This window comes from Chiloscyllium plagiosum, unplaced genomic scaffold (genome assembly GCF_037043375.1).
Source record: "Chiloscyllium plagiosum isolate Xiang-an unplaced genomic scaffold, Cpla_swu_hap1 HiC_scaffold_13, whole genome shotgun sequence".
Classification (NCBI taxonomy): Eukaryota; Metazoa; Chordata; class Chondrichthyes; order Orectolobiformes; family Hemiscylliidae; genus Chiloscyllium; species Chiloscyllium plagiosum.
In genome coordinates, this window is record NW_028270151.1 from 117,445,698 (window position 1) to 117,467,192 (window position 21,495).

Consider the following 21,495-nt stretch of genomic DNA (forward strand, 5'->3'; position numbering starts at 1 on the left):
AGGTCAGGATTCCAAAAGCATTGCTAAATAAGCAGGTTTTGAGGAATGTCTTAAAGGGGGAAAGGAGACCTGAGAGGGTTTGGGTGCGAATTTCAGACATTATTGCTTTGGAAACTGTAAAAGCAGCCACACAGGTGAAGTAATGAATTAACAGATCATCGGGAGTCTCGAACAGAATGGGTTGTCGAGGTCTCAAGGGATGCAGCGAGCTAGGGATGATCACAACCAGGAATTAAATCAAGGGTGAGAATTTTAAATTGAGGGATGTGGGCTGGATGCTGGCAGGTGAGGCTACATTGAGTTTGGATATCTTGTCGGCATGGACGGGTTGGATTGAAGGGTCTGTTTCCATGCTGTACATCGCTGTGGCTCTACGTTGTTGATTATGAATAGAGCCTTTTGATGGATCAACAAGTTTTGGTACGAGGGAGTACTTGGGCAGCAGAGATTTAGTTTTTCTTGAGATTACAGGGAGGTTGAATGTGTAAAGCTGGCCAGGAGTATGTTTGGATAATGAAGTCTGGAGATAACACAAGATGGATGAAAGTGTATAAGCTGAGACAAGGGTGAAATCACCTAGAAATAGTGGTCTTGTAGTGGGACTGGGCTGTCACCCTCACCTCGCCTCTGTGATTCAGCTGGTTGTCAGGTTGTGAATCAGGGCGGTAACACCATCGGGATCTGAGTGGCCCTGGTGGAGCCTAAAATGAGTGTCGCTCAGCTGGCTGTTGCTGAGCAGCTGCTGCTTGGTAGCTCTGTTGATGACATCTTCCATCACTTTACTGCTGATCGAGTGTGGACTGATAGAGGGAAATTGGCTGGGTTGGATTGCCCTGAGTTTTTGTGTTGAACATGCCTGGGCAATGTTTCACATTGTCGGTAGATGCCAGTGCTGGAGCGGTACGTGACTTGGTGGGTGGCAAGTTCTGGAGCACAAGCCATAAGTATTATTGCCAGAATGTTGGCAGGTCTCGTAGCCTTTGCACTACTTAACCATTTCTTGATGTTATTCAAACTCACCCGAACTGGCTTAAAACTCATCTGTGATGTTAGAAACCGCTGGAGAAGGCTAAGATGGATCATCCCACTTTGCACTTCTGGCTGCAGATTGCTGCAAATGCTATCATCTTGTCTGGTGCATGGATGTGTGAGGCCCCTCCATCAGTAAGGGTGGGGATATCTGTGATGCTTCCTCCAGTGAGTTGTTTAATTGTCCATCACCGTTCACAACTGGGTGTGGCAGAACTGCAGAGCTCCGATCTGATGCATTGGTTGTAGGATCGTTTAGCTCTGTTGCTTGCTGCTGATGCTGTTTGAAATGCAGATGGTCCTGTTTGATAGCTTCACCAGGTTGGCACTTCATTTTTACGTATGCCTGGTGCTGCTCTTGGCAGGCCCTCCTTTACTGTCCATTGTGACGGGTGAGAGCCGGACTTACAAACCCATGAGATTTCAGATTGTGCTGGAGTACAGTTCTGCTGCTTTTGATGTCCCACAGTGCCCCAGAGATACCCAGTTTGAGATCCTACATCTCTTCAAAGTCTGCCCCATCTAGAACTGTGATAGTGTCACTCAACACAATGGAGGTTTTTCTCAACTTTAAGCCAAGACTTGTGTCTCCAAAAGGAATGTGTGATGGTCGCTTTTACCGATACTGTCATGGACAGATGTATCTGAAGCTGGTCAATTCATAACAACGAGATCAAGTATGTTTTTCCCTCTTGGTTCCCTCACCACCCGCTGCAGACTCAGTTGAGCAGCTGTGTCCTTCAGGACCTGGCGAGCTCAGTCAGTAATTCTGTTGCAGAGTTAGTCTCGATTATGGACATTGAAATCCTGTACCCAGAGTACGTTTGACACCATTTTACTTCCTCTGTGCTTCCTTCAAATGTTGTTCAACATGAAGGAGAACTGATCCATCAGCCAATGGAGGACAGTACGTGGTAATCAGCAGGAGCTATGAGATTTCCTGGTATCCGGAGTCAATGCTGATTACTCCAAGGGCAAATCCTCCCTGTCTGTGCCACGACCTCTGCCTGGTCTGTCCTGCTGGTGGGGCAGGACATACCCAGAGATTTCAGGAGAAAGTGAAGACTGCAGATGCTGGAGATCAGAGTCAAGCGTCTGGTGCTGGAAAAGCACAGCAGGTCAGGCTGATGAAGGGCTTAGGCTCGAAACATCGATTCTCCTTCTCCTCGGATGCTGCCTGACCTGTTGCGCATTTCCATCATCACAATCTCAATATCTTGGGATGGTGATGGTGGTGTCTGGTCATTGTCTGTAAGGATTGATTTCATGAGTATGACTATGTCAGGCTGTTCCTTGATTGGTCTGTGAGACAGCTCTGCACATTTTGGCACCAAAATCCAGATGTTAGTCTGGAGGACGTTGCACCATCGAGAGGGCTGATTCTGTGGTTGTATTAAATGGTGCCTTCTTAGATGCCGAGTGGTCCATCCAGTTTCATTCCTTTGTTGAGACTTTGCAGTGATTAATACAGTGAGTAGCTGGCTGGGCCACTATCAGGTTGGAAGGATGTTTTCCGCCATTGACAATGATTCCATGGAGATCAGGAGATTCCTAATTCCAGTTATTTTTTCTTGTATTCAGATTCCACCAACTGCCAAGATGGGATTCGAACCAGGACTTCAGTCGTTTGTTTTAATATTTTGGATAAAATTTAAATACATTAGGTTTGTTCACTCACTTTAAATGTCACTTACCCAGGTTTTGTTTCTTTGTGAAACACTGTCCATCATTCTGTCTCCTCCATCCTTCGCTCCAACAACAAGAGTTTGAAGCACATGGAGTTTCTCTGTCACTAAGACTGAGATAATCCGATCAGCTGCTTGTCTCCCTCCCACAAGCCCACTGAGTCAAACTGCCTCACGTAGTGTTCCTTGTTTTTGTCCTAAACTTACATCTTCTTCCAGTCTCTTGTCAAGCCTTATCAGAGCTCATCTTGACCCTTTACCCTAATTTCACTAAACTATAGACTTTCCAACTTTCTTTCCTCCTCCTCCTCATCAGTCCCCCTCACCGATTCACAGATATTGTTCCTTGTTCTGACTTTTCTGGTTATATCCTTCTCTCCCAAAATCCTGTTCCATCTCCACTCTCCCTTTCCTTTCTGAATTCCTTGCATTTGGTGTCCTTGTTCCCTTCTGTCTCTCACATACAGACTGCCATGAGATGACATTGTGCATAAGCACCATGTTGGGTTTCACATGTACACTGACGATGCCCAGCTCTCCCTCCGCATCAACCCTCTCCATTACTCCACTGTTACTCAGTTATCAAACTGCTTACCACATTCCCACTACTCAGTTAGGTGCAGTTTCCTCCAATGAAACATCGCAGTGGATAAACCCGTTGCCTGACAAATTCCTTTCCCTTACTGCTGAGCCTCTCTCTCTCACTGGGAACTATGCAGCATAACTACACTCTTCACAGTATTGCAGTTATATCTGACACGAAGCTGACCTTCTGATCAGACATCTGCACAATCCCAAACACCAGGAATTCCAATCTCTTAAACGTTGCTTGTCTCCTCCTCACCTCAGCTCCATTGCTACTGAAACCCCTTACCCGTGTCTGTGTTGCCTTAAACTTGATGAATCCGAAACAGAACCCTTGATTCTGTGACTGGCTCAGAATCTGGTTTCAGACACCCCCCTCAGTATTTACCCTCAGACACATCAGTATTTATTCTGTCAAACTCCTTAAGAATCTGGTGGTGCGGTCTGATTGTAGGTGGTGGAAATGGGAGAGGATGATGTGTTGCACCTGGGTGGAAGGTAAGGACTTGGGGGGGGGGGAGGTGGTGTTCTGTCCTTGCTGCAGTTGGAGGTGTGGGTTTCAAAGGCAGAGGTGCGGGAAGTGGAGGAGATATAGTGGATGATATTGACCACATGGGAGGGGTAATTGCAGTCCTTGAAATACGGGGCAATTTGGTATGTTCTGACCTCACTGGAACACTGCAGTTAGCATGAGACAGAGATGTTGGCCAGGGAATAGGCTCGTGTATTAAAGTGGCAGGCAGCTGGAAGCTCGGGGTCTGTTTTTGCAGCAGAACGCAGATCAACAGTCGCCATTTCCGCCACCTCCGCTAAGATGCTGCCAGACACAGGTTCTTGTCCCCTCCATTAACAGCTATGCACCCCCCACCCCAGCCAGATCGTAATCCAGTCCTTTGTCTTTCCAAATGTTCCAGTCTCTCTTTGGGTTCTGTCCCTGCCTATTATTTACTCTTTAACACCTATCTCTTGCAGGACAAAGATCTGCAGGTTAGTTGAATTGGCCAAGCTAAATTTCCCATAATGTTCAGGAATGTGTAGGTTAGGTGAATTAGTCAGGAGAGATATACATTAATAGGGTAGAGAAACGGGTCTGTGTGGGATACCCTTCGAAGGGACGCTGTGAAACTTTTGGGCCACACTGTCAGGATTCTAATTTTTCCAGCTCCCATCGGTTCTGAGGAAGGGCCACTGGACAGATTTCTGTTCCCAGGTGCTGCCAGACCTGCTGAGCTTTCCCAGCACCTTCTGCTTGTTGTTCCTGATTGACACCATCCATATACCTTCTGGGTCATATTCAGACAGGGGGAGGATCCCACCACTGACCTCACAATGGGCTCCAGCTGATTGATGGCAACTTCGGACCAATAGGAAAAGGTGGCAGGACTGGTGGATGAAGTGGAACCAGCTGGTCATCCAAACAATGGGAGTGAATAAGGGGCGTGGCCAATGGGATGACACGTCACCAGTAACTCAGCGATGCAGTGCCACGTGACTCGGCCATTGTTGAATGTGGGAGACGCAAACAGGGAAGGGAAGAGTGGCCTTGGTAACAGGGAGATAATGAGTCACTTTGGGAAGTTTTAATTACACTCTGTGCGGTTCGTAAGTCTGAATTAGAAACTCTTAATCTCGCGTTTGCAGCAGATGGGAAAATGGCTGCGGCCCTCAGGCGGTGAAAGGTCCTGAGATATGGCCGCCATTTTTATTGGAGGTAAGGTACAGTGAGGCGCATGTGCATGTCCCCTTCCTAGGATCGGGGGGGGGGGGGGTGGGGGGGAAGGGGCGTGTAACTTGAAGAGAGGCATTTACACATCAAGCACATACTTTTTTCTTGGTATGTCTTTATATTCTTCCTGTACTGACTGTGCGTTTTGTTTTGTGAATTCATTTCATAGGATATTAAATCAGAATAATTGAGGCTGTGATCTCAAAAGCAAGTTTTTACAGTCAATGGAGTCATCAGGATCTGAATATCATAGGCATTTAACTGTGGAAGGAGAAAGGTTTGTCTGTTCTGTTTGTGGGAAGATATCTCCAATATTTTTGTTAAGCAGAAAGATGTACAAATTCGTGGTTGGATCACCCTTTGGGTGTGTGCTCTGTTCTGGGCCCTGCAGCAGAGGAAGGAGATATTGGCCTGAGAGGGAGCACAGATTTATCCAAATTACACCTTGTCTCTTTGTAAGTACTCTCAGATTTAGACCCAATCACCCACTTCATTATGTTAACCTGTAAACTTCATATTTTCAATTACCTGCAAACTTCCCATTGAAAATCCTTTTGGACTCAAATTGCAGGTGGAATGTTCCAGCGTCTGACAACTGTCTGTTCATTCAGAAACTGCTGAGGTCCATGTTGACTCTGGGCTTACAAAGGTGAGCTGCTGTCCCTGAGCTCCCATTGAGATGCATTCGAACAGTACAGAAGGCTGAGGGCAATGTCGGTATGAGCAGACAATGAAAATGACAGGGCTGCACTATGAGGGCTGCTTGGCTCAATGAGAGTGTTCTGGAGATGTGTGTAAACAGACTGATGTGAGACTGGGAGAAGGTGAAGCTGAAACTCAGTTTTAGTTCAGGCCGTTCAGAAATTCACAGTCCCAGTGGGAATAGCCAACTTGTCAGTGATACCTGCAGAGTAATTAAGTTTTTAAAAGTACGACATATCAGCTTAAGTAAAGATTTTTTAAATTATAATGGGCATGTTTGAAGTGAAGGAAGGTTGCTCACTCATTTAAATTCTCTTAATGGGAGTAACTAGATGAATGTAGTGAGATGTTGTTACAGGAGACCTCAGACCCGTGGTGTGCTCCTCTTGCACAATGTGGGACATAAGGGACGCTTCCAGTGTCCATGACGGCTATGTGTGCAGGCAGTGTGCCCATCTGTAGCTACTGAGAAACTGTTTTTCAGACCTGGAGCTGAGAGTGGACTCACTGTGGAGCAATACTGAGAATGTTATGGACAGCACGGTTAGTGAGTTAGTCACACTGCAGGTGAGGGTTACACAGGCAGAAAGAGAATGTGTGACCATCAGATCAAGTAAAAGGCTCAGGAAGGAAATGCAGGACTCCCCAGTGATCGTTCCCCTTCTCAAACAGATATTGTGTATCGCCTGGGATTCTACAACGGGGGAACAGGTGGGGTGGCCTCTCAGGGGAAATCAGCAACAGGCAGGTTCATGACGCCACAGATAGGTCCATAGAACTGGAGGAAGGAGAATTGCAGAGCTATAGTCAGGGTCAGAGACAGGCGTGTCTGTGGCGACAGACATGAATCCAGGACAGTGGAATTGAACCCAGGTCCATTTATTGATAAGTGCACAGACCAATAAAGGTCAGCGTCCCAAATGCAACCTTCAGCACTTGACCAACCTGAAGCTCTACTTTCCAGGGACTGTGCACTTGTTCTGAGCCCTTCAGAGGGATTGAAGGGGACAAGGAGAAAACAGGAACAGGGTTGTGTTGCAGATCTATAAAATAACTGTCTCCCTATCCTCTTGGTTTCTCCCCCCCGCCTCGGTCTCCCACACCCATCGTGCCTCCTCCCCACCACAGGGAAAAGACCTTGTGTATTTACCCTATCCATGCCCCTACAGATTTTATAAACATCTATAAGGTCACCCATCAGACTCTAATGCTCCAGGGAAAACAGTGTATTCAGCCTCTCCCTGTAGCTCAAATCCTCCAACCCTGGCAACATGCTTGTAATTTCTTCTGAACCCTTTCAAGTTTCGCAATATTGTTTTGATAGGAAGGAGACAAGAATTGCACACAATATTCCAAGAGTGACCTAACCAATGTCCTGTACAGCTGCAATATGACCTCCTAACACCTCTCCTCAATGTTCTGACCAATAAAGGAAACATACTAAACACCTTCTTCACTATCCTATCTACCTGCGATTGCTTTCAAGGAGCCATGAACCTGCATTCCAAGGTCTCTTTGTTCAGGAGCACTCCCGAGGACATTACCATTAAGTGTAAACATCCTGCTAATATTTGCTTTTCCAAAATGCAGCACCTCACATTTATCTAAATTAAACTCCATCTGCCAGTCCTCAGCACGTTCATCCATCAGATCAAGATCCTGTTGTAATCTGAGATAATCCTCTTCACTGTCCACTACACCTCCAATTTTGGTGTCATCTTACTAACATTACTTCCTATATTCACATCCAAATCATTTATATAAATTATGAAAATTAGTGGATCCAGCACCAATCCTTTGTGACACCCCGCTGGTCACAGTTCTCCAATCTGAAAAGCAACCTTCCACCACCACCCTCTGTCTTCTATCTTTGAGCCAGTTTTGTATCCAAATGGCTAGTTCTCTCTATCTTCCTTGAGATCTAACCTTGCTAACCAGTCAACCATGGGGAACCTTGTTGAACACCTTACTGAAGTCCATGTAGATCATTTCCACCGTTTTGTCCTCATCAATCCTCTTTGTTACTTCTTTAGAAAAACTGACTCATGTTCATGAGAGGTGATTTCTCACACACAAAGCAGTTATTAATATCCACGACTTAACTGTACATTGGGGTCTGCGTCATCCAATTATAGCTGTTAATATTCTGGATAAAGTTCACGTACACCAGTTTGTGTCAGTGACTGTGTATTGAATTTTGTTAATAACACCAATGCCGGATGGTTCCTTTTGAAAGGCAGTCCCTTCCGTCTGCTCTGTCTCCTCTATCTCCACCGTAGACAGTAAGTGGGAGGAGCTCATGGACTTTCCATGTGAGTGAGACTGAGAAAATCTTCCCTTCATTCCACTAGCCCACCAGGAAATGGTGGTAGTGTCCTTACCTCTGAACCACGAGGTTTGGGTTCAAAGTTGAGTAACAGCATCTTTGAAGAGGCTGATTGGAAAACATGCCCAAGCTCCCTACTGTCCCTGCCTGAGCCTCCAAACAGAACCTTCCTGTAGTTTCCCTCCTGTCAGACTCTCCCATTGCTCAGTTTGTCCAGGATCCCCTCCTGCTGCTGCACTACTCCTGTCCCTCACTGACCTGTCCATCCCCCAGTGTCCTCAACATTCATTCATTGTTCACAATCCCATTGTCCCAGTCCTCCAGCCCCGCCCCTTCCACCCTATTGGGCAGCAGCTGCTGTCAGTCACCCAGGCTCCTGTAGGAGGGGCAACCAGTGCACGGGCGCAGTGGTGGCCAATTGTTGGCGTATGTGCAGTACGGGTCAGTGTCCGGGAGGGAGGCTGTGGATGTGTGGGATTAATCTGTCATTGGCTGCTCCCTCCCTTCCTCCCTCTGAGAATAGGACCCAGGGGAATGGTCCCAGCCCTGGTATCATGACAAGTGGTCAGCGTATCAGTGGGGGGAGCATTTTGCAGAAAGTTATCAGAACTCGTGTGAAGATTCAGGAATGTTATGGAAAGGAACAAGGATGGGCCTGCAATTAAAGTTCTAATTTGGTTCATTTTAGTTCAACCAGATATGATTTAGCCAGTGTGTGCAGGATGGTTCTTATCAGAGGGTCGGTGTGGGGAAAATAAATAAGAGATTCCAGATTGGGGAAAAAAATCAATTTTGGTCTGACCAGGAAGGAAACCCTGGGAGGTGGGAGAAGGATTCACCAACACCCAGGAGGCTCTGAGTCAGAGTAATAGACTTGATTAGATTAGATTTCCTACAGTGTGGAAACAGGCCCTTCGGCCCACACCGACCGTCGGAAGAGTAACCCACCCAGACCCATTTCCCATGGCCGATTCACCTGACCTGCGCGTCTTTGGATTGTGGAAGGAAACCGGAGCACCGGGAGGAAATCCACGCAGACACGGAGAGAATGTGCAAACTCCACACAGACAGTCACCCAAGGCTGGAATCGAACCTGGGACCCTAGTGCTGTGGGGCCATCGTGCCTCCTCTTTTTTTTTGTTCTGAGCCTGCAGGCAGGAGCTAGGAAGCTGAATTCAAGGAGAGGAGAGAGAGTGTGAGAACTGGGTGTGGAGGAAAGGAGTGAGGAGATTGGTTTGGTCTTCAGTTAACAAGAGAAAGAAATTGTGAGACTGAGATTTAAAGCTTTGGGGCAACAAGGAAACTACAATTTAATACTATCATTGTCTTATAAAGATCCATCCACTATTAACGGTGGTATATTGTTTTCTCTGTACGGTACTGAAATGGCGGATTTGCGGATGAGAAATTCAAATTGAACTTCATGTTCAGTTTTGATGGTTACTTGATCCGTGCCGTTCTGGATATCATTGGCCTTTTCATGTGGAAGGAAAGGTGTGTATTCTGTCCGTGGGCGAATATTTCAAATATCACTGTGACTGGAAAAAAATACCGAGACGCAGCCAAGTCCATGTTAGCGTGGTGACTATGGAGAGAGATTTCATTTGTTTTTAAAAGTCTGAAAAACATGGCACATTTCCCAGGAACAATTAAGTTGCAGATTTGTTTTGTATGAGGACAAGGTTTTAATTAACCATGCAACCAGAAAGAGACCAGGATACCTGCACCATGGAACAAACGATGAAAACGGGATTGTTGTGAAGGAGTTAATTATCGATCATGGCTTGTAATCCATTGGCGTTGTCACGTCGGTTCCAGCGCCGTGGGGAAATACTGGAAATGTGATGAATGTAATGTAGGATTCAGTTATTAAACTGTAAAAAGTGCAGAAGAAATTTACAAGGATTTTTGCCAGGGCTCAAGGGTCTGAGTTACAGGAAGAGGTTGGACAAGCGAGGATTTGTTTTATTTAGAGCAGAGGAAACAGAGGCGGGGCGGGGGGGGATTTTTTCTAGAAGTCTATAAGACCATGACAGGCCTGGGTAAGGTGAATGCACTCAGTCTTTTGCCCAGGGAATCAAGACTGGAGGGCATCAGTTTAAGGTTATAGGAGAAAGAATGAAAGGGAACCTGAGGGGCAACTGTTTTACACAGAGGGTGGTATGTATATGGACTGAGCTGCCAGTGGAAGTGGTTGAGGTGGATACATTAACAAAATGTAAAAGACATTTGGACAAATACATGGATAGCGAAGGGTCAGAGGCAGATGGGCCAAGTGCAGGGAAACGGGGTTAGTGCGGATGGACATTCTGATCGGCATGGGCCAGTTTGGGCCAAAGGGCCAGCCTCTGCTATAGGATGCTCTGACTCCAAGTATATTTACTATTTCTCCTGCTATCTCTGGTAGCACCCTGGGATGGATTTCATCTGAGCAAGGAGACTTGTCTACCTTTCGCTCCATTAGCTTACCCAGCTCTAACGCTTTCGTGATGATGCTTGTTTCTTGGTCCTCACCTTCCTCAGTCTCCTTATCAATTACTGGCATGTTCATCGTATCCTCCACTGTGAAGACTGACTGCTGTGTACTCATATTCCTGAACCCTGCTGGATAGGAATAACTAGGTACAGATCTCTGAGAGGTCTTCTTTGAGTCTTTATTAATGAGACATGGCAGTTACCTGTATAGTGTACATGCAAAACATCCCCAGGCAGCATCAGGTAACTCCCCGCCTGTCCGATGTGCCGCTCCCATTCTTATACCTTTGTGGTTTGTGGGTTCGAATGGAGGCTGTCTCTCAGTATTATCTGCATGGCAACGGCAGTTAAAAAGTAGAGTTCAGCTCAGCACTTTGTGGTTAAATCACATACCCCTCCCCCAGGGCCCTGTGGCTCAGTCAGGTATCTGACAGGCACTTCAGTTTCAGTGAGGCTGTCTGTCAGGATTCTGATCGTATGAGGAAAGGCTGAGGCACTTGGGGTTGTTTTCATTGGAGAAAAGAAGGTTTAGGGGTGACTTGATAGAGTTGTATAAGATGATTAGGGGTTTAGATAGGGTCGACAGTGAGAATCTTTTTCCTCGTAAGGAGTCAGCTATTACAAGGGGGCATAGCTTTAAATTAAGGGGAGGTAGGTTTCGGACAGATGTTAGGGGTAGGTTCTTTACTCAGCGAGTCGTGAGTTCATGGAATGCCCTGCCAGTAGCAGTGGTGGACTCTCCCTCATTATGGGCATTTAAGCGGGCATTGGATAGGCATATGGCGGATAGTGGGCTAGTGTAGGTTAGGTGGGCTTGGATCGGCGCAACATCGAGGGCCGAAGGGCCTGTACTGCGCTGTATTCTTCTATGTTCTATGTTCTATGATGTTGAAGAACTGGTGTTGGAGCGGGGTGGGCAAAGTTTAAAAACCACACATCACCAAGTTGTACTTTCAAATAAACCTGTTGGACTATAAGCTTTTGCAGTGTGCTGTGAGTTTGAACTTGATTAGGATTATCTCTATGGTAACAGTTAAGTGCCTAAACAATTACAGAGGCCATATGTTTCCCACATAATAGGTTCCCCTCTAGCCGTGTAAACTGCTATTCTGGCCCTTGGATAGCTACTCAATCCCATCTAGCTTTCTGTTGATCTTTAAAGTTTTTCTAATCTCCTAGTTTCTCCTTGGTCTTTGCCAATTTGTATGCTTTCTATTTCAATTTGATATACTCCCTTATTTCCTTAGCCACCCATGGCAGATTACTCCTTTTCCTACAGTCCTTCCTTTTCACTGATATATACTTTTGCTGAGCAGTTTGAAAAAGTCTTTGATATTCCTCCACTGTCTGTCAACTGTCCCACCCTAAAGTCTTTGCTTCCAGTCTACATTAACCAACTCCTGCCTCATCCTATTGTAGTCTCCTTTGTTTAAGCACAGGATCTTGGGATTGGATGTAATCTTCCCGCTTTCCAACTGTATTCTAAATTCAATCATACTTAACACAAGACTTTTTATCAGACTATGAGGTGAGGCGATGTTACCTGGGTGTTTTGGTTTTCATTGTCAGACACCTTGGCTTTGTAATAAAGTACAGGATAGATATTCACAACAGAGTATTCTGGACGGTGTGAATGTACTACACAGTCTAAAACCATACATCACTGTCTCCCCTCCGTTCACATGATTTGGAGATGCCGGTGTTGGACTGGGGTGTACAAAATTTTAAAAATCACAACGCCAGGTTATAGTCCATCAGGTTTAATTGGAAGCACACTAGATTTCGGAGCGTCGCTCCTTCATCATGATCCAATTAAACCTGCTGGACTATAACCTGTTGTTGTGATTTTTAACTTACCTCAGTTTAAAATTGCAAAATCATTATCTCCCACATGCTTCCTCACTATCTAAGTTTGGAACGCTAATCCACCTGACTATCCTGCTTTTTCCGAAAATCTCCTTTGGTGAAGGTGGTGAGTTTTGGATTCAGCTTTCCAGTTATTACCGTAAGAAGATAAGCCCTGGGCCCAGGAGAGGCAATGCAGCCCTTCCAACCAGCCCCACCATTTAATACGGTGATGATTGAGCTCACCTCGGTCTCAGCTGGATTTTACCGCCTGCTCTCTCTCACCCTTCAACTCATTGCAAATTCAACATCTGTATCTCTTCAGTAAATTTGCTCATTGTCCTGGCATCCATTGCATTTTAAATAGGGAATTCCACAGATTCACAGCACTTTGAGATAAGTACCTTCTTCTTCATTACAATTGAATAGAGTCCCGACAGTGCAGAAACAGGGTAATCGTCCATGGAGTCCACACCAACCCTATAATGAGCATCCCATTCAGACTCATCCATTCCCTGTATTTCCCATGGTTATTGGCTTAACCTGCACACGAATGAATACTATGGGCAATTTAGCATAGCCAATCCACTTAACCTGTACATCTTTGGACTGTGGGATGAAACTGGAGCACACAGAGGAAACCCGCACAGACACGAGAACGTGTAAACTCCACACAATCGACTAAGGCTGGAACCAAATCCAGGTCCCTGACGCTGTGAGGCAGCAATGCTAACCAGTGAGCCACCTCTGCTTAAAATCATCTCCTCCTATTAACCTCCTCACGCCCCAGTTGGTTGAATCTATATTCCTTACATCAGGAAATCAGGTTGTGGAAGCAGATGTCTCAGTAAAACCCAGTGACAGTCCATATGTTCTGTTTGTCTGAATGGGGATCCGATACACAACACCCTCCAGTCCACACTTTTCTTTCACTTTCCTCAGAAAGGGCTCCAGTGGCTTCATGGGGACTACAACTCCCACAATCCCTGAGGCAGGGAACACACGTGTGTGGGGAAACCCGGCACTGTTCATGTACAGAATGTGGGTGGGTTTTGGAGATGTGCTTTGGGTAAGTATACTTTGCTGAAAGTATTTCACACTGTGATTGGCTGGAGGAGGAATGTATCTGTTATTAGTATTGATCGGTGGGGTGGGGGTCAAAGTGTCACTACACCAATGTAGGACCACTCTCCATCCCCAATTCATTGTAATGCTGGGAATCAACTAATGGGGAACAAAGAAAGATCTGACCCATTCTCCCAGACTAAAGATTCCTCTTCTGTCCAGGATCTGCCACCTCCTTTTCTGTTTCCTTTTGTTTCATTCTGCTGTTACATTATTGACTTGCAGCAACTGAAAGGAAAGGAAGTGAACCCAGAAAGGGTGCAGAGTCTAACCAGGGACGGGAAGTGGTGGCATGGATCTGTTTATCAGTAACTCTATGAGAATGGGGAGGGTGTACATTAGGGAGTAGCAGAGTCAGAATGGTGGGAGAGATAAGTGGGCTGGAGGGTTACAGCTTTGAAGGAAGAAAGGGGAAAAAGATATTCCAGAGAAACTAGAATTGTCTGTTCTGAATTTCTAATCTGTACATATTCCTTTATATAGGGTGCTAGATGGTGAAGATTTGCAGACTGAAATCTCAAAATCACGTGCAGATCGTGATTAAGTTAACCAGCATTTGAAGAAGCAAAGATGGAGAATCACTCGGCCAAAATCCTGCAACTCTCTCTCTCCCAGCATTGTCAGTCTCTCTGCACCAAATGAACTGCGAATGGTTCAATACATCAGCTCATTACCATCTTCTCAAGGGTAACTAGAGATGGGGAATAAATGCTGGCTGAGCCAGTGATGCCCATATCCTATTTCTATCTCTAGTTGCTGAAACCCAGTTGATGTTACTGCAGGATGATGAGGGATGTTGAGTGCATCCTCTAGGAGGCAGCACCATCGCATTACCCCTGCCTACACCCACACAGTAACACAGCAACGTCACTGGAGCAAAACGCAGTGAAGCTAAAGGAAGACTTAGATATAGTTCTTCGAGCTAAAGTCATGATAGGGGATTGGAACACAGCAGGAACAGGAGACTGAGCTGCATGGTCAGCTGTTTCCCATTGAATGGTGGAGCAGGATTGAAATGCTGAATGGTCTCCTCCTGCTGCTATCTCCCAGGTCTGTATATAGTCATGGAGCCCGGGTAGGAAGGAGGAGGCAGGGCAGGGATTCTCCAGGAGATTGCACTTCCACAACAGTTTTCAGTGAGGGATGGTTTGATGGATTTTATTTAACATTTATCTTTAACACTAGGATTGTAAATTTTGGCTTTAAAATGTTGTAAAAGTTTTTTGCAGAGCAAATAAAATTAAAGAAAATAAATTAAACTGTCTGAATATAACAGTTTTAAAACTTTCAAAACCCTGTAAAACAAAATCCTGTCTATTCCCGTACACCATCACTTTCCAGTTACTCAAACTCCAGGGAAATATTCCCTCCCTGTCTGAACCTTTGGTTTCATTTAACTGCTTTTCAGTTCTCATTCTGTGAGCTGTGAAGTGTTGTTTTCCCCATTTCTCCGACCCAGAAACGTGATCACAACAACCTTCCCACCATCAAAATAATCATTATGCCATTTTGCTTTTGGTTAACATATAATCACCAGCAGTGCAAAAGTGAGGACCGCAGCTGCTGGAAACCAGAGCCTAGATTAGAGTGGTGCTGGAAAAGGGCTTTTGCCAAAACGTTGATTTTCTGGCTCCTCGAATCCTGCCTGACCTGCTGTGCTTTTCCAGCACCACTCTAATCTCGACATATCATCACCAGCAGTAAACCATTTGTGTCACCAATTGAATATTTCCAAACAAGCCCCTTATGGGCCAAGCAAACCATTACAAGTAACAGAGTGAGAAGGGACTAAATCAAAGTACAGTTGTGGGGAGGGGGCAGCGATGGAGATAAAGCACTATATCCCCTGCCGTGCACACCTCTATCCAAAGGCATCGAGAGCATTGATACACACCACATGCTCCTTCTCCAAGCTCTCCCTTCTCTGTCGCCTTTATCCTCACTCATGGAATAGAATCCCGATAGTGTGGAAGGAGAGCATTGGCCCATCAAATCCCACCGACCATCCGTAGAACATCCCAGCCAGAGCACTCCATCCTGTAACACTGCATTTCCCAAGGCTGATCCACCTAGTCTACGTATTCCTGGACACCGTGGACAATTTAGCACGACTGGTCCATCTAGCCTGCACATCTTTGAGCTGTGGGAGGAAACCAGAGCACCTGGAGGGGACCCACACTCTCATGGGGAGAATGTGGGAACTCCACACAGGCCGTTGACCAAGGCTGGACTCCAACCTTGTACCTGATGCTGTGAAGCAGCCGTGCTACAATTACAATTTTGTGGAGACTTACTGCCCAGAGAGACATCCTGAGGTTCAGAAAGTGGCAATGTAAGTTCTGTCACCTCCAGCCCAGTTAATGTGGTTAACAACAACAACATCATTACTCCAACAGTGTCATCAGGCACAAGGTCCACTCCTGACACTGATGAACAGTAACATCAGAATCAGAGTCCTGCAGTCCACACGGAGCAGCTGGATGACCACGTCCCTGTGAGCACTCACTGGTCTCTCAATCGTGTTGAAGACGCAGCAAATCCCTTGTCACACAGAGGGGTGAACAGCTCCTACCCAGTGTGAACCTGCTGGGGTCTCGGAGGCAGGATGAATCTCTGAATCCCCTCTCCCACACTGAGTACCTGAATGGCCTCTCCCCCTGTGTGGCTCACTGGGGTCTCAGTGGGCAGGATGAATCACTGAATCCCTCCTCCCACACTGACCATCTGAATGACCTCAACCCTGTCTGGGCTCACTGGGGTCTCAGCAGACGTGATGAACCACTGAATCACTTCTCATGCACTGACCATCTGACTGGCTCTCCTCTGTGTGGGCTCACTGGGGTCTCAGGGGGCAGGATGAATCACTGAATCCCTTCTCACACACTGACCATCTGAATGGCCTCTCCCCTGTGTGGGCTCACTGGGGTCTCAGCAGGTGCTGCATTGGAGTAAATCTCTCCCCACGCTGGGAGCAAGTGAATGACCTTTCCCCAGAGTGAGCTCGCTGGTGTTTCAGCAGGTCACTGAGTGAATCCTTTCCCAGACACTGAGAAGGAGAATGACCTCTCCCCGATGGGAATGCACTGATGCCTCCGCAGATGGGAGATTTGAATGAATCCTTTCTCACAATTGAGCAGGTGTAGAGTCTAAATCCTCTGTGCCATCTCTGTTGCCTCAGCTGATTATAAGATCGAGTAACCCCTTTCCCATATGTAAGGCAGGTGAGCGGCCTCTCCGCAGTGTGACTGTGTCCGTGAGTGTCCCACTGGGAGGGTAGGTAAATTTCTTCCCACAACCGCCACTTTTGCATACCGTCGTCCTGGTCCCGTCATTATGGTGTCTTCCCAGATCACATGTCCGGTAAAATATTCGACCACATGCATAACATAGGAATGATTTATCTGGGCTGGGAATGCTGCTTTTCCCTTCCTTATTAACGTTAAGGATCTGCACCTGTGCAATTGGATGACTCTGCAGTTGATGTGATGTTAAAGCTGAGTTTCCCATCTGGGAACTCTCTCTCTCTGTAAAACAAGGTTTGCCCTACCATTACTGCAACTCCCAACACCAGCTCTCCCATCAGTTATCCTGAACTTCTAAATTTGGATTAATCACAATGACCTCAGTAATGTGCCTTTCTTTCACTTGTTGCTGAAAGTAAATTAGGAACATTTTGAATAACTTTGCACAATTTACCAGAATTGAGCAATTTATCTACACCTATTCTGTCATTTACAAGTTTTAACCCATGGGAAATTTGTTAGCTGCTCCAATGACAGTTATAATGCTCTGACCACTTCTACGGAGCCAGTGCAGGTCAATTCTAACAATTATCAATAGATTGCATCTAAACAGGATGCCCCCACAACAGGAAGTGCTCTGACACTCAATGCCAGTAAGTTGTGTTTTTTTTTTAAACCCCTCATGCGTCTGGCAATCTGGCAATACAATTGAAGATATTTCATACAGTAACCTTACAGTCTCAATTTTCAGTTCCAGTCCATGAAGCAGCCAGTTACATGCATCAGTGAATTGAATTCTGACGACAGCATTGCCCTGGCTGGAGAGATTGAAGAGCATGAAACTGTCTTCTCTGGAGTATCTAAAATGAAACAATTGAAATGAACAAAATTCTTCAAGAGCTCGATAGGACAGATACAGAAAGGATGTGCTCCCTGCCTAGTTTGTCTGGACTGAAATCAGCGCCAACTGTGGTATCTTTACCCAGCATCGCCTTTAGCTGTATAAATGTTTAAGATGTATTTGCTGCTCTAATTCCACTCTCCCGTTTGTAACTGCTGTAGTTGGAGGCCATGCAAATTGATAAATTTGATTTACTCCATCCCAAAAGCCCTCTGTGTCTGTGTCTCAATTTAGTTCACCGAGACCGTTATTCAATCTGACCTCTTTACAAACCCTGAAATGATATTTCCTTCGAGGGCTCAGAATGAAATGTTCAAAAAATTATTACCGCGCGTAAGGAGGCTGTTTGGGTCATCAGCTCTCCAAAGGATCACTCACCGAATGCTATTCTTATAGCTTAACCCCAAACCTTCCCATTCGTCCTCTTCCAGTAACTGTTGAATTCTATTCTGTTCATTGTACCTGACTCCACTTCACTCTTTGGCAGTGCATTCCCGACCATAAACTTTCTCTGTATGAAAACGTTTTGTCTCATGTCACATGTGCTTCTTTTGTCACACACTTTACATCGGTGCCTCCTCATTATTGATTCTTTCGTGAATGTGAACAGTTTGTCCTGATCTACTCTCACTAATCCCCTCTTGGAGGTATCTTTACCCAGTATCCCCTGGGATCGTGAATATCATCTCTCCCGGTCACAGGAGACCAGTGCGAGACCGTTCAGGTGCTCTTTCTTTGGGACTGCGTTCAGGATATGATCCAGCCTCACTGTACTCCTGTGAATACACACTAGGGAGAGGCCATTCACCTGCTCTGAGTGTGGGAAGCAATTCACTCAGATATCCAGCTTGATGAAATACCAGCGAGTTCACAAGTAACCATAGCGATTGGATTTGTTTTGTTTGTTCATGGGATCACGGCATCACTTTCTGGGGCAGCATTTGACATCCATTCTGACTGCCCAGGAGATGCTTTAGTGTCAACCACATTATCCAGGGTCTGGATTCACATGTCGGCTGGTCAGGGTCAGAATTAATAGTTTCCCAGGCCCAATGACATGAAGAGTTGATTTCTGGTCTATTATCCTATTTCGGAAATGGTAATGAATAATTTTTGCAGTTGAATTAAAAGTGCAAGACGAAAATGGGTTTTATTCTGATTGAGCACATGCTCCTGTTTTCTCAGTTGTTACTGACAGTCTCATTCCCCTCGCACCAGAACCTGTTCCATTCTCCACAGATGCTGCCAGATCTGTGGAATTTTTCCAGCAATTTGTTTTTGTTTCTGATTTCCCAGCATTTGCAGATGGTTAGTTTTTCATATTCATCTTGTCTGTTGCAGAGGAGTTTATTGATGAGTTTAGAGGGTTTTAAAAATTGCAAGTTAGGCCACAAATCAGCCATGATCCATTGAATGGCAGAGCAGGATTGAAGGGCTGAATGGCCTCTTCCTGTTCCAATGTAAGTTGTCCATCTGCAGCTTGTGGTAACATTTCCCCTCACTGCTCCCCATGTCTAACACACTGTTACCGACTGAACAAACTTCCTGTGTTTGAGCTAAACCTGCTAATGTTCAGTTGCTCCCTCACCTGCCACCCGGGTTTAACTCTCATCATGGAATGCTGTCTTGTATTACTGCGGGAATGCCCACAAAGGACTCAGCCTGGAGTCTGTATCCCCTGGGATCCACAATCACTGTTTATTTCCTCCTTCCTCTCTCATTCTGGCATTGCACTCTCGGTTTCAATCCATTCTCCTGTCATGCTCTTCAACATGCCCAAGTGGGTGGACGAGAGGCAGCTGGGATTTAATGAAGGGAAGTTGGGATTAGGCAGAAGCACGAGGAGAGGTGACAGCAAAGACCATTCTCATTGTAACCGCAGAGTTTCTCTGTGACCCAGTGAGTGCTGAGACACCTGAGATTGTTGAGGAGGTCAATTCAATCAGGGATTTCGGAAAACACTCAGACACTGACCTACCCATCTGATTGCTAACTCAGACAGAAATACAAAAGGAAGATACACATTTAGATAGCAACTTTGTCCTGGGGCAATGAATCATGCTTCAGACCCAACCTCAAATCTCTGAACCCTCAAAATCAAAGCTTCCTACTTATGCCAGGTTGTCACTCAGCCTCCTCTTTTCTTGAGAAAAACATTTTGAGCTGTTAGGCCTTTCCTCGTGATTATAACCTTTATGTTCCTGTAAGATTTGTGTCGAATCCTTTATTATTTTTCTGTTCCTTGTGAGTGATGCCAGCAGCAGAAACAGTTCCTGACCTGTGAGGGGGTTTGGTTGGAGTATTTGTATTTACAAATTCATGCTCACCCTCACGTACAGTGTGAAACTGCTGTAAAACAGAAGGAAAGAAATGAGTGAGCACCCACAGAAACACAAAGGCAGTGTATGTACCTGAGCTGAATGAACCTCGAAGGAGGAAAACGTGACAACAATCACAACTAGTTAGAATCACAGAATCCCATAGGTGCAGAAAGAGGCAATTTGATCTATCGAGTTGCAATGACCTGCTTTCCCACCCTACCTCCATAACCCCACATTTACCATGGCTAACCCAACCCGCCGAACCTGCACACTACAGGCCATGTTAGCACAGCCAATAGAGCAAACCTGCACATCTGTGGGAGGGTCACAGATTACATCCAAATGGTCGGAATTGTGGGTGAAGATTCACGAATACTTCAATCTGACAGAAATGCTCGGTTTTTAAAAATAAAATCTGGGGGAAACTGCAACCAGAAAGATTTACAATTATCTCTGGAGGAAGAGAATTCAACACTCGTGCCACTGATCTAGGGGGCGCAGTGAAGTCACAGAGGTCTGGGAACCATCAGAAATGTAACAGGTTGTGAGCAAGGTGGGGGTGAGACAAGGACATAAGGACACTCTGTCACACGGGGGAAGGCAGGAGAGATTAAACAGCAGCAATGGTAGTCCCTCAAGGCCACGGGGAATGGAGTTAGGGCTGGGAAAGAAACAAGGAAACAAGATGAGCAGCTGTCAATGAAATACATTGAAAAAACAGATTATAACAACATAGAGGGCAGAGTACGCAGTCTGAAGTTATTGCTCTGAATGGTGAGTACAGAACGCTGTAAAGCCTGGGTCATTCTATTTCAGCCAACACATACAGGATGGGCCAAATTGCCGATATCTGTGCTGCAAATTTCTGATAAATTTATTCTGACATTTAGAGCTCAAATCTGATGATGCTCATAAATTCTGGAATTTGACTGGAGTTTAATATTCTAGGGAAATGTCAAATATATCACATTGATCCCATTCTGCAGACTTTAGTCCATTGCCTTGCATGTTCCAGCATTTCAGTTATATCCATGTCATTTTATTGTAATGTGATGCTGGTTACTGCCTCTGCCACCTGTCTCCCACCATCTCCAAATGAAATGAATTCTCCCCCGACCTTTCAGAGAATTAGTTTCAATCTAAAACCTCCAGTTACCGACCTTTCTGTTATAAATAGCTCCTTCCTATCCACTCGATCTGGATTCCTCAGCATTTTATCGCTTCAATTATATCTCATCTCATCCTCCTCAGAAAACATCCCCAGCCTACCCAACCTTTCCTCAGAGCAGAAATTTTCCAATTGTAGAAACATTCTGATCAATATCTTCTGTACTCTCTCTGGTGTGATCACATGAACCCTGGAATGTGGGGATCAGAAATGTGTGCTGTACTTTTGCCGTGCTCAAACTAGTGTTCCTGACATTAACCATGTCACCTCCATGTTCTTGTGGTTGTCGCTGATACAAGAAGTGCTCTCTTGATCAGCGACAAGATACAAGATGGAACTGGATATGCACTCCATGGGGCTGGAAT